The sequence below is a fragment of the Lissotriton helveticus genome, chromosome 3_1, assembly GCF_964261635.1.
Source record: "Lissotriton helveticus chromosome 3_1, aLisHel1.1, whole genome shotgun sequence".
Classification (NCBI taxonomy): domain Eukaryota; kingdom Metazoa; phylum Chordata; class Amphibia; order Caudata; family Salamandridae; genus Lissotriton; species Lissotriton helveticus.
Window position 1 is genome coordinate 1,323,097,858 of NC_136061.1, and position 14,535 is coordinate 1,323,112,392.

The following is a 14,535-nucleotide window of genomic DNA, read 5'->3' on the forward strand; positions in this document are numbered from 1 at the left end:
GATGGTGCTCTTATTATATGACGCTTGAGTAGTACTTATATCAGTCCTTAACCCCCTCACTATTGTTTCCGGTTAACAGTGGTGACAGATAAACTTACCTATAGTTACATAGGTCTTTTTAAGCTTGACTCCCTCAAAATGGTTTCCTTTTGAATTACTACCCAGTTGTGCTATACTGTTTTACATTGTACCTCTTCCAGCTGGATCGAGCGGAATTAAGCTTAGTCCCGTGATGGGTAATGGGCAAGCTTCCCAAAGATAAGGATGATATGCCTTTTTGGCTTGCCGAGAAATTTGACCAGCTGGGGGCAGTTTTTCCTAATTCGACTCCTGTGGAAAAACACAAGATTCTTACAATTCGTTTGCCCAATGACTTGGTACCAGAAGCCGGTGACTGTGAGTCATGGGGTAGAATTTTTGCGGCAGTGTACACGAGGTGCTTCGGCACTCCGTCAATGGCTGTCCTTCTGACGGTTATTAAAGATGTTCAAGATGAACACGGACCTGAGGCTGCGGTTGAATTGGGAATGAGACTCGTTGGCACATTTGACGTAGTTTCCGATCTTGTCCTTTCTAATATAAAGGGAGATGCGGTGAACTTCCAAGTGGCTAATGTCTTGCGCGATGTCCCCGATGCCGACAAACCCCGACAGTCACCAAGAATTATCACTGCAGCTTATAAGACCATTGGTCGTAATAGTTTAGGTGTCAAGCCCTTTTCTGCCAAAGATAAAACACAACCTCAGGGTTCGAAGGCTGAGAAAGACGTTCAACCCAAAGCTCCAAAGCAAAATTGGAACAAAAATAAAAAACAGGGGAAACAACAACAGAAACAGGAGTCCCGTCCCGCGTCACCCCTGCCTGCGTCTACTGAGTGCACTTATGATTTGCGTGACCGCTCTACGATTAAGTCACCTGATCGATTTCAGGTTCCTGATCCACGTTCTCCTCATACTTTACTGGACACATCAGCCTCATCGTCCAGTGGTGGAGGCGACGGCAGAGGCCGGGGTGGCCAGCAGAGTCGCGACCAGCCCTGCCCGAAAGACGGAAAAGGCAAGCAGGACGAGTCTTTGCAGAAAAGACCCCAGTTTCGGAAAAAGAAAGTTGCCTCTTTAACAGCGAGATATGCCACAGATAGTGAGAACGCAGCTTCAGGATCTGACATGGGCGCTGACGTTGTTGGACAGCGCGGCGGAGATTACCATTGTCCGTGAGGCTCTGCATCCACTACTGAAGGTGACAGCGACTGACCAATTCATTGTTGTTGAGACAGCAAATACTAGAGTAGCTCCCCTGACAGGCTTTTGAAATGTAACTTTTGATTGAAGGTGACATATAACGTACCATAAAAGGGGTATTTTAGGAAAATCTTACGACTACATATGACATTTTGTTAGCGGAGGCTGACTGGCCCCCACCTTTTGCTCTCGCAGCTCCGAGAGGGGAGGAGGTAATCCTCCCTAGTTTTGTGCACACAGTGTCTAAGGAGCATGCGCTGAATTTTGCTGAAGAGTGGGCTAAGGTCCTTGCGCCGGCTTTGTGCCATACTCATTGTGGTTGGGATAAATTCTCCCCCACCACGAGATTCCCTTACGGTCTATGCCACAGCCTCAACCTCAATATCCCATGCGGCGTGAAGCGAAGGCTTCCGTGGCAGAAATCGTTGAGCAATTGGAATAGCAAGGGGTAATTGAAACTTGTGTGTTTCCGATGAATAACCCACTTTTTACTGTAACCAAGCCTGATGGTTTGTACCGTTTGGTATTGGATTACGGGCATTTAAACTCACGTTGCCGTACCTGTGCAGTACAGAATACCCATGGCTCTGCTTTAGTGGATGGTCTTGTGCGAAAATGGTTTAAAACCACACTTGACATATCCAATGTTTTTTTTGCCCATAACATGTCTGGTCTGAGATTTAAATACCTGGCCATGGGCTATGATAATAGTCCCGGTGTGTTTGCTGCACGTATTGTATCTCTACTAGAGAGAGTCGACCCAGATGCGTGTTCGTATGTGGATGACATTTATCTCACAGACGACGAAAAATGGGCGCATCTGTGCCGCGTTGACCGCATACTTTTTGATTTTGCGGACTTCGGTTACAAATTTAACTTTGCAAAGTCTCACATTGCAGAGTACAAAGTGTTGTTCCTGGGCTATGAGCTCAACAATGAAGGTTGAGGATTGGCTGCTCACTTCTGGGAGAAATGCGCACAGCTGCGCACTCCTACAACACTGAAAAAAATACAATCCTTGCTGGGATTTTTGAATTTCGGGCGTACATACATTCTCGAATATGCCCAGCGTATCAAGCCATTGTATGCTTTGATACAACCAACTTTTACCAAATCGTGGTGGCTGCCTGAACATTCAGCCATTTTGCAATCTTTGCAGGCTGATCTGCTAGAATCTAAATTCTTATTGACTCGTGATAACCACACCAACCTGGTGATAAGAGTCATCCCTTGGGCTGGGGGGTTTCACATACCTTACTTTTAACGAAGGTGACACAGTACCTATCGCTTACAGGTCACACTTGTACACTTCGGCTGAAATGCGGTTTTCCACTGTGGAAAAAGTTTTGACAGCAGCGCAAATGGCGATTCTGAAGGAACGTGCACTGTCGCAGGGAAAACGCATGTTGATTGTTACCCCGTATCCTGCCTTGGAGGCAGTACCGAAAGCCAGTGTACCTAATTTTAAGGCTTTGCACCCACGGTGGATACAATGGGCATCATCATTGACATCTCCGGATGTCACGTTCATTTTTGACGCCTCCTTACAGTCGCAGGAGTTTTTGCAGTATGAGTTTGTTCATCCTGCCCCGTTGACTATGCGGCCTTTGGAGGAATTCCATTGTATCATTTACACTGATGGTTCAGCGCAAGTTGCGCATGGGTCTAAGCACGCATACATCTCATCTTGAGCCATTGTGGTTGGTACCATGGTGAATGGTGAATTTAAGTCTGATGTCGTACATACGCAGACATTAAGGGACTGTACCGCTCAATTGGCAGAGCTACGTGCTCTGATGCTTGCATTGGAGTACACTGATCCTGGTGTGACTACACTCATTGTGAGTGACTCTTACTACTGTGTCCAGTCTTACAATGAAAACCTGTTCTTTTGGACTCAAAAGGACTTTCGTGATTCCAAGGGTAGCACAATAAAACAAAATGATCTGGGTTCGAGTGGCTGAACTTAAAGAGCAGCTGCCACTCGTGTATGTAATTCATACTCCTGGTCATTAGCGTGTGGGAGTTCACGCTGGTGGCAATAGTTTGGCCGATGAGGCCACAAAGACAGCAGTTTCGACATACTTTGTTGCAGCAGTTACACGTTCCAAAAGTAAGATTGATGATGACATCTTGGCAGCAATTGCCGCTACTGAAAAGGGAAGTAAATTTACTACTGGATTTCCTTCAAAGTATTCTTATCATTTAAGTCCTGATAAAGTTCCTTATGTGAAAATACCGGACGTTGGTGACAGATTGATTCCCAACGCGGACCGCAGGACCACACTGATTACAGCTGCCCACGAAGCTGTTGGGTCTGTGCATGCAGGCGTTTCAGCGACTGTATCTCAGTTGCAACAAAGTTTCTGGTGGCGGGGACTGTACAAACAGACGTGTGATTATGTCCTTCAATGTGACATTTGTCAGCCGATTAAACCTTCAACTGCTGCGCGTCCGCCCCAGACACAGTTGTACATTTCTAATAGACCACTTGGTTGTGTTTATTTAGATCACTGTGGTCCTTTTTACTCTGATACTGCGTATAAGTACATCTTAGTTGCAGCTGATTCTTGCACACGCTTTGTTTGGGTCTGGCCGCACCGCAGCGCTGATTCGCGAACTGTCATAAGAGACTTGCATGTCTTTGTGGGAATTTTTGCCTGTGGCCCCTTCCATTCGGACCAGGGTCCAGCGTTTGCATCTAAGGCGTACAAGGATGCCATGAGTTCATTGGGGGTCCAAGTCAAGTTTTCGTCTCCATACCAGTCTGAGGGCAACAGTGTTGTGGAGCGAATGAACCGTGATTTAAAGCAGTCTTTGACAGCCAGGGTTATAGGTACTGGCAGGAACTGGCTAGCCCATCTCAATAGCATACAGCGCGCACTTAATAATCTCCCTAGAAGGTCTCTGGGTGGGCGGACCCCATACGAAATGCTCTTTGGTATCAAAATGTTCGTACAGGACCTTGAAGGTCTAGACCAGGCGGCGGCAGCTACCCCCTTTGACGTAGATGAACATTGTCATGTTTTACAGAATCAACAAGAGACGAGAGACAGTCTTACAAAGGAACACTTGCCCTCCACATCAGATGCTGCGTTGCAGATTCCGGTTGTTGGCTAGCTACCCCGAGTTGGAGAACTGGTTCGGGAGAAGAACAAGAAAGAATTTGATCCCTCATATCGAACTCCAGTTCCTGTACTTGGCATGCAGGGCACAAGAACAACATTTTATCTCCACTTCCAGGTCGTAAGGAAAAAAGGTACATCTCCATTGACAATGTCAAATTACACAGTGGCCGATTCTTCTTAGTATGCACCTGCGGTCTCTTGTCCATCTATACTGAGACATTCTGTTTTGGCTCCGACTCCTAACACCAGGCCTGACGTTGCCATCGAGATGCCTGCTGTTTCAAGTCCTTTATTGAGTACCCCACCTGATGATCATCTTGATGATACTGAGTATACTTACACCACAGACTTATAGATGCCTGATCTACAAACACGTTTGGCAACTGAGTCCAGATTTTCATTTGACACTAACTCTACGACATCAAAGTCCCATTCAAAAATCTCTGTTTTTGCAACATGGTTTAAAAAACATTTTTTGATTCCTCCTTGGACTTACATTTGGTTGGTGCTTTTTTTGATTTTTTTGTTCATGTCAATTGGATTTGTGGTGTATTTGTTCCGTCGTATAAACAGACACTACGTTAAAGATAGAACGTCTATTCGACACATTAATGGAACATTGGCACCCCATTCCTCATCACACAGATTGAAGACTTTTATAAACATTACTGCTTGGCCCGTCTTAGATGGGATTGTATGGGATGCTGTTAAATTTCAAATCCATGGTCCGACAGAGGTTATAAATGTACCGAATGTCCTAGGAGTTTCTATGGGGGATGCGATTAAACACAATATACGCTCTGATGATTGGGATGTCCAAGCCGTAGAGGCTTTGTTTTCGGATTTGAAATATTATGCTGCTTTTGATGCTGAATTGGGCTAAGTAGCGCTATATAAATCCGGTTTCATTCATTCATTTGGCGAATTATGGTGATTTGTTTTATTATCAACACTTTGGCAATCATTACCTGATTAAGGCAAACACCAGAAGGAATTTGGTTAATTATACGCAATGGGAACATTGCCCCGCTCCTGTTGACAGCAGCTCCAGTTCTCTTTTAAAGAGGTTCACCTATTTTACTGATTTTAATCAGTCAAATCCCAATGCATTTTATTTTAAGATGACCGAAAAGTCCACTTCCAAAGTTAGACTTACCCACACAAAATTGTTATATTCCAAGTCCTTTCTTGACCAATTGGCTATTGGGGGCTATGAACTGTGGAAAGATACTATTGATCTTAAATTTGTTTGGGGTTCTAAAAGTTGGCAAGTGCAAGGCACTGAGGCTTTGCATCGTGCATGTCTCATCCTGAAAAATATGTTGTTTTTGAATTCTACTATTTCACAAACCACCTGCTTTGGATTGGCTACTACTAAAAACTTAAATGCTCCTTCTTTGCCAGAATTGGAAGAATACCCCGGTTGGGATAATAATACCAGTTTTTCTATCAGAGAATTACAGACCCTATTGCTGAATTCTACTTTTACCATATCCAGTTTGGATCCTAATGGTTGGTTGTTGTGGCACTAAAGTGCAGATTCCTGCCAACATCGTTTTCTGGGTTTAGCCCCTGGCTACACACAGGTTAGGGTGGATCCCCATTTTGAGAGTGGCCATTCTGTGACTACCTATTCCATGGGCAAGTTATCTCAGAATTGGCTCAAACACTCCACTTTGGAATCAGTTAAGCTTCATTTGTCTACATTGACTGACGATGTTGATCTAAATGATTTTGTCAAGGGCCCTGCTTCCGGCAGATCCAAAAGGTGGATATGTGCTATTTACAACAAAGTTTGGAAACTGTCCCAGATTGAGGCTGCTTCCCGCTTAAGAGCTATAGATCAAGCAAATTTAGAAAAAGTGCTGGCAGTTGTAGACAACAGCATTAACACGCTTTCTTCCCGCATGTGCACTTTAGATAATATTGTTTTATATGTTGTTGATATTGTGCAAGAAGATGTCTCTGTTTTGTACCATGGTCAAAATCAATTGCGTTCTATTATGCAATTTGCATGGACTTTGCAAACGTTAAAGGCAGGAAAAGTTCCTTGGCACTACATGAACACATCATCTTTGTTTGCTCCTTTTAAGGTGACTGATAAGCAACGTATTATGCCGATGAAAGATGCAACTTTTTGCTATGTTACATATTGAAAAGTTAGAACCTTTGCCGTTTTCTGTGGCCGAAACAAGTTCTGCTGTGTGGCTCGTCCATGGGTTAATAACATTACCTTTTCCTTTGTTCGAATTCGAAAGTTGTATGAAGTATTTCGCAATTGGCAGATATGAACCTCTGGGCACCCCTTACCTCCATGAAGCTTGGTCACTACCTTTTACCTATCAGTGCCTGAGGGAGTGAAAAGAGGTTTATTCGAATGGTGAGTGTAGGAAGGTGGATATCTGACTATGGTTACCCCCAAACTTTTTGCCTGGTGTTTAGCTGGTTTTTGACATAGTTGGCCTGGGATCCTGCTATTCAGGGCCCCAGGCTAATTGCTCTCTCCTTAAAATGGACTCCATGTACCTTAGGTACATACACAATTGGAACTGGTTCACCTTATTGGCCCCTGTAACAGTGTACCCAGGTACCCAGGGCATAGGTGCTTCCAAGGCCTACCAGGGGCTGCAGCATGTATTGTGCCACCCCTGGCCTGGCCTCCATATTTGACACAACTGGCTGATCACTCAGCTGGGGTAAGTCGGTGTAACCACCCCTTACTTAGGTGTAGTATGCCTATACCTAACCTAAAATGGACACATATGTTCCTATCAGTCACTCCTATGGAAGGCCTCATCAATCCTGGAGGCAGAGTGCTTGGAAATATGTGAGATAGTGCTCTGGCATGAGCTGAGCCTCTCTGCAGCTTTCGGAACCATGTCCTTTAGCTGTTTCATGATATTGCCATACCTTATACTCTTAAGTGCATTATGAACCTCGCGGTTAAATGCAATCTTGGGTTTGGCTTTATCAAAACATGTCGAGTAAGGTGTCATACGAATTGGAATACTACCCCCTCGCCAGTTCTGGCGACAGGGGTAGCATTCCACCCTTCTAGAGGGACACGACATGTACCTAGCCTGAACCCCGGTTAAAGTTAAACAGAGCCTTAGCATCTCAAAATGGATGCTGCCACCACAGACACAAGTCTGACCTCCTGCTGCTGGGAGTCCTTCCAGCAAGGGCAGCTTCGACAAAGGGTTTCCTGCCTGGGGAGGTGCTAGCACCACTCCAGACAGGATTTTGTGTATTGGGTAGGACAGGGCTGAATAGAATCAGACATGCCTGGGGCACACAAGGTGTCCCTGTGCATAGGCCAGTTCAAACCGGTGCTGGGGCTTTCCAGCCCCAGTCCTGGCGCGAAACTGGACAAAGGAAAGGGGGTGTAACCACCCCCCTTCCTGGTTCCACCCAGAGGAGGGACCTAGTAGGTGATCCGGCCCCCCAGATTCGAATAAGAGTGGGAGCTGTGTCCTGAGACTTCAGATCATCCTGAATCAACTTGAAATACAGAAGAAGACTGGACTTCGACATTCTGCTGCACAGAAGACGGAAGAGAATCTCCCTTGTGGCCAAGGAGTGACCACCCTGTGAATACAGGCACCAACCAGCAACTCGACGTCTGCTTTGCCGCCGCCTCCCGCCGGAGCCCGAGCCCAGAGCCTGACAAGACCCAGACTCCCAGACTTCTCACCGCCCGATCCACAGTCCCTGCAAAGAAGGGACCCGTGGAGGCACCGAGAGACGTGGGACCGGACCTCTTGGAAGACCCCCGAACGCTGACTGTGCAGCATCCAAGGTACCCTCGACGCTGTGCTTTGGGGTTTGAGAAGCCCCAACCTCGAGCAACCTTTGCACCGAAGATCAGCCCCCCAGCATCTCCACGATCTGCGTGGGTCCCTTTTGCATCGTGCCACTCCTCGCGCCAACCCGGCCAATTGCCATGTGGCTAGCGGCCATCTTGGCGACGAAACCTTCAACTTACACTGCGGGTCTGGTTGCTCCAGACTTGCCCTCACTCCTGTAAAAAGGAGCCCCTGCTCTGACCATGCTGGTCCGAGTAACAAGCCTTTTTTGATTCCTGCGTGGCTTGCACTAGCCAAGGCCTGTTTGCTCCAATTAAGTTGCAGACACTGCCAACAGCGAGAAGCCTGCGTGGGACAGCTTGTGACCGACTCCTGGACGTCTTCGACCCCTCGTGTCCACGTGGCTGCAGAGAGAAGCTACACGACATCACCTGTTTGCGCCCGACATTGCCTGGTTCCACTCTGGTTCCACGGTAGTCACTGGCTAGTGACTTTGAACATTGTCCCCTCTGCTTTCAGGTCGTCACCTCTTCAGATCCACCCTTGGATCCACCGGAACTCTTCACATCGAGTCGCCTGCAGCATCTTCAGCTCCAAGCACCATCGACCTGCGTGACGAAACCTGACACTACTTTGACCCTATGCACCCGCTTCCTGTGGGTGAGGTAACTCAGCTCCGCCGGTGTTCCCACACTGGTACACACCTCTAGTGTCTGTGTCTAAAGTTTCATCCTTCTAGGTCACTCGGAAGGTTCCTTTTTAACTAACTTTGTAACTTTTACGCACCATTGACATTGCATTGGTAAAGCGTGCACTTTCCGCACTGCACCCGAGTCCCGCGGGCCTTTACCGACTTCTTCACTGCTAGTCCCGAACAGCTCCAGCGATTCCCCAGGCCCTAGGCCTCTTCACTTTCCCCATAGTGGTTCTTATACCACTATTTTAGTATATGGTTTAGGTGGCCCCTAGGGCTCATCCATAATTGTGCAACTTTTGTGTATTTAAACTGTGTTTTGTTTTAACGCATTTGCTTCTGTGCTCATAAAGAGTATCAGGGTTATTTGTAGAAATACATCTATATATATTTTCAATATATATCTGTGTGGTGTCCTTTCATTTGGTATTCAAGGGATTGTATATGGTAAAACAGCTTGCTTCACATGCCTTTACAGAGTTTAGCCTAAGACTGCTTAGTCCATGCTACCCCTAGGATAGCTTGTCTATAAGGTTGACTTTACAACCTGCACCATAAGGGGTTGCTTGGCATGGTACAAGGTGATCACTAGAACTAGTGAGCATCATATACCAGGCCAACTTCTCACATTGGTCGCAGCGGATTGGGATTTGAGCTTGCTGTTGTTTTACCATTACAATCTTTGAAGATATCATTTGAAAGATCATACAGGTACCTGATAGGTACACTAAAACAAGACTAGATATACTTAAGTTCTACTGAACTTAGTTGTTGTAGAGGATAGGGAGAAGCACACCCTGACTACAACTACTAGATAGGTTTTGTAGGAAAACACAAGTGTAGGTAGATTGCAACACATCCACCACACTCGAGCAATGTCTGGAGCAGAGGGATCCACTGGAACCACCTCTGTTGAGAGTGACCCTCCAAGGGCACCATCCAAATTTGCTATCTTTCCATTTAAGGAACTGAGGCAACTGTGTTCCATGAGAGGAATCAAAACAGGTCCTACTCCTACAGCAGGACACCTCAGAGAGCTGTTAGACCAGTCTGAAGCTCTAAAGAACTCCAAGCCAGGCACCTCAGGGACTGGTGAGGAAGTCTCTCCTTCTGAAGATGATAACCCTGATGCCCCTGCCCCTATCATCCAGATAGATGAGGAAGACCAGACCCCTGGGAATTCTCAGCCTGAGGAAGAAGAAGGGGAGGAGGTAGAAGAAAGTGATTCTGATGATGATAGAGATAGCCAGGTGTTAGTCAGCAGGCTTAACCAGGCTAACCTAAGCTTATTTGGGACTGAAGGTGGGTCCAACCCATTCAGACCCCCAAATGGACTTAACCAGGAGCATAGGAGGAGAAGGAATCACTCAGGTGAGTCCAATACTTCCCATGTTTCTAAAGGTTCTCATGGTAACTCCAGAAGGGAGTTCACTAGCCCTCAGAGAAGGGAACATGAGGCCAAAATGAGAGAGGCTGAACTTAGGATCCAGAGACAAGAATTAGAAGTTGCCCTGGCCAAAGAGAAACTTGCTAGAGCAAGGCAGCCTAGAGAGAGTGGATTAGGATCCACTGGTGGCAGCACTATCCCTAAGGATAAAGACAGGTCCTATGACAATAGAAACCTGAGTAAGATTGTGCCCCCCTACAAAGTTGGGGATGATATCCACAAATGGATGACTGCACTTGAGAGAGCTTGCAAAGTACAGCAGGTCCCTCAGGAGCAGTGGGCAGAAATCTTGTGGCTCTCCTTTGAAGGTAGAGGCCGAGACAGACTCCTCACAGTTAGTGATGGGGATTCTAGAAACTACCTGGTCCTGAAGAGTGCTCTGATTGATGGGTTAGGCTTAACCACTGAACAGTACAGGTTAATGTTCAGAGATACCCAGAAGACACAGACTCAGAACTGGTCTGAATCTGTTGAATGTGCCACTAAGGCTCTGGAGGGCTGGTTGCTGGGAAGTAAGGTTACTGACTATACAGGATTGTATAATTTAATTATGAGAGAGCAAATCTTAAGTAATTGTCAAAATCAGCTTCTACATCAGCACCTGGTTGACTCTGATCTGACCTCCCCACAAGAATTGGGTAGGAGGGCAGACAAATGGGTCAGAACCAGGATCAGGCCTAAGAACCTGGGTGGTGACCAAAAGAAAGAGACTACCAAGCCTCAAGAGAAGGGTGGGGATAAAAGTAAGGAAAAGACTTCCCCAGTGCCCCAAAACTCCAAGGATGGGGGTGGGTCCCAAGACACTTCTTCAACCCAGAAAAAGCCTTATTGTCATGCCTGTAAACAGGTTGGGCATTACAAAACAGACAGCTGTTGTCCCAAGAATGGCAATAAAGAGAATATACCTCCAAAGCCAGCTCCAACACCTCCTGTTACTGTCAGCAGTAATCCCCCAGGAAGTGGGAGCACACCCAGGAATCTGGGTGGGTTTACTTTTGGAGGACAGGTGGAATCTGGCCTATCCAGGTCCCCTAACTCAGATACTCTTGTCTATGAGACTGGCATGGGGTTTGACAATTTCACTGCTTGCCCAAACACTTTGAGCAAGTATAGACAGGAGCCCCTCATCAATGGCTTGAAAGTTGAGGCCTTTAGAGACACAGGGGCTAGCATCACCATGGTGGCTGAATGTCTAGTCCCCTCAATGCAACTTTTACCTGATGCCACATATCAGGTGACAAACATTGATGGAATAGAAACCAAACATCCCATGGCAGTAGTCAATCTTAGCTGGGGAGGTGTCACTGGCCCAAAGAGAGTGGCAGTGTCAGCAAATTTGCCTGTAGATTGCCTACTTGGTAATGATTTGGAAATCTCAGCCTGGGCTGCGGTTGAACAGGAAACCCATTCTAGAATGGTAAATCTACATGGAAAGGTTAGTGGGGCTGTGATGGCTACAGACCCAATCCAAGATGTCCTTCCTGAAAAGGTTGGTAGGGCTGAGCAAACCTCAGCCCCATCTTCAGCTAACTTCCCTCCTGAAAAGATTAGCAGGGCTGTGATGGTAACAGCCCATACCCAAACTGAGCCTCCTCCTGAAAAGGTTGGTGGGGCTGTGATGGCCACAGCCCAAACTCAAACTGATACATGTGTTGTGAAGCCTGAAAAGATGGATCACTCCACACAAACAGAGAGCATTGAGGAGGAAGAGAAATCTCCCTCCCACCAGACTTTAGGAAAGGATCAGCCTCCTCAGGGAACTGATCTTACCCCTGATGAAGGAACTGCCCCAGAGGTAGTCAGGCCTAGCCTGACAGAGCCTCTGATGTCAGTGGACCCTTCTCAGGTGGGACCCAGTCTGGAGCAGGTATCCTGCCCCTCTCTACCTTGCCTTACTCAGCCCAGGGCTGCAGAGGACAAGAAGGACAGTGAGCCCCAAAGGGCCCCCTGTCAAATAAAGCACCCCCATCAACAGATTAGGGGCACCGAAACTAGTAGCCCTAGTGAGGTGAAAACTTTAAAAACTCCTGAGGGAGCCCCCTTAAAAGTAGTTAGGGACCTCCCACAGATGGATTCTGTTGGGCACAGCCAAACCTGGGACCCCAAGGCCCCAAACCTGACCTGTCCCTCCAGTAAGCCAACAAGAGGGACCCAGCCTCCAGCTCTAGGTAGCCAGAGGTTGACCCTGAGAGCACAGTGCAACCCAGTCAAAGAAAGAAAGGCACACATGGTGGAGAGTGATTGGAGGAAGCTGAGTCCTACAGAGGAATCTCACTTCAGTACTCCATCCCAACACCAGCCTTTAACTTTGCAAAGACACACCACAGGTAGAGATTCCCTATGGTGGAGACCCTCAGATACCCTTAGGGTGAGGGATTGCTTAGTGGACCATGAGACAGGGGATAACCAAGCCAGAGCTGGTACTTCCTTATATGGCCACTTAGGCAATATAGGCTTACCAGGTCAAGGATAGCCTTATCTCCTTTCGTTTGGGGGGGGTTATGTAGGAAGGTGGATATCTGACTATGGTTACCCCCAAACTTTTTGCCTGGTGTTTAGCTGGTTTTTGACATAGTTGGCCTGGGATCCTGCTATTCAGGGCCCCAGGCTAATTGCTCTCTCCTTAAAATGGACTCCATGTACCTTAGGTACATACACAATTGGAACTGGTTCACCTTATTGGCCCCTGTAACAGTGTACCCAGGTACCCAGGGCATAGGTGCTTCCAAGGCCTACCAGGGGCTGCAGCGTGTATTGTGCCACCCCTGGCCTGGCCTCCATATTTGACACAACTGGCTGATCTCTCAGCTGGGGTAAGTCGGTGTAACCACCCCTTACTTAGGTGTAGTATGCCTATACCTAACCTAAAATGGACAGATATGTTCCTATCAGTCACTCCTATGGAAGGCCTCATCAATCCTGGAGGCAGAGTGCTTGGAAATATGTGAGATAGTGCTCTGGCATGAGCTGAGCCTGTCTGCAGCTTTCGGAACCATGTCCTTTAGCTGTTTCATGATATTGCCATACCATATACTCTTAAGTGCATTATGAACCTCGCGGTTAAATGCTATCTTGGGTTTGGCTTTATCAAAACATGTCGAGTAAGGTGTCATACGAATTGGAATACTACCCCCTCGCCAGTTCTGGCAACGGGGGTAGCATTCCACCCTTCTAGAGGGACACGACATGTACCTAGCCTGAACCCTAGTTAAAGTTAAACAGAGCCTTAGCATCTCAAAATGGATGCTGCCACCACAGACACAAGTCTGACCTCCTGCTGCTGGGAGTCCTTCCAGCGAGGGCAGCTTGGACAAAGGGTTTCCTGCCCCGGGAGGTGCTAGCACCACTCCAGACAGGATTTTGTGAATTGGGTAGGACAGGGCTGAATAGAATCAGACATGCCTGGGGCACACAAGGTGTCCCTGTGCATAGGCCAGTTCAAACCGGTGCTGGGGCTTTCCAGCCCCAGTCCTGGCGCGAAACTGGACAAAGGAAAGGGGGTGTAACCACCCCCCTTCCTGGTTCCACCCAGAGGAGGGACCTAGTAGGTGATCCGGCCCCCCAGATTCGAATAAGAGTGGGAGCTGTGTCCTGAGACTTCAGATCATCCTGAATCAACTTGAAATACAGAAAAAGACTGGACTTCGACATTCTGCTGCACAGAAGACGGAAGAGAATCTCCCTTATGGCCAAGGAGTGACCACCCTGTGAATACAGGCACCAACCAGCAACTCGATGTCTGCTTTGCCGCCGCCTCCCGCTGGAGCCCGAGCCCAGAGCCTGACAAGACCCAGACTCCCAGACTTCTCACTGCCCGATCCACAGTCCCTGCAAAGAAGGGACCCGTGGAGGCACCGAGAGACATGGGACCGGACCTCTTGGAAGACCCCCGAAACGCTGACTGCGCAGCATACGAGGCACCCTCGATGCTGTGCTTTGGGGTTTGAGAAGCCCCAACCTCGAGCAGCCCTTGCACCGAAGATCAGCCCCCCAGCATCTCCACGATCTGCGTGGGGCCCTTTTGCATCGTACCACTCGACGCGCCATCCCGGCCACTTGCCACGTGGCTAGCGGCCATCTTGGCAACAAAACCTTCAACTTACACTGCCGGTCTGGTTGCTCCAGACTTGCCCTCGCTCCTGTAAAAAGGAGCCCCTGCTCTGACCTTGCTGGTCCGAGTAACAAGCCTTTTTTGATTCCTGCGTGGCTTGCACTAGCC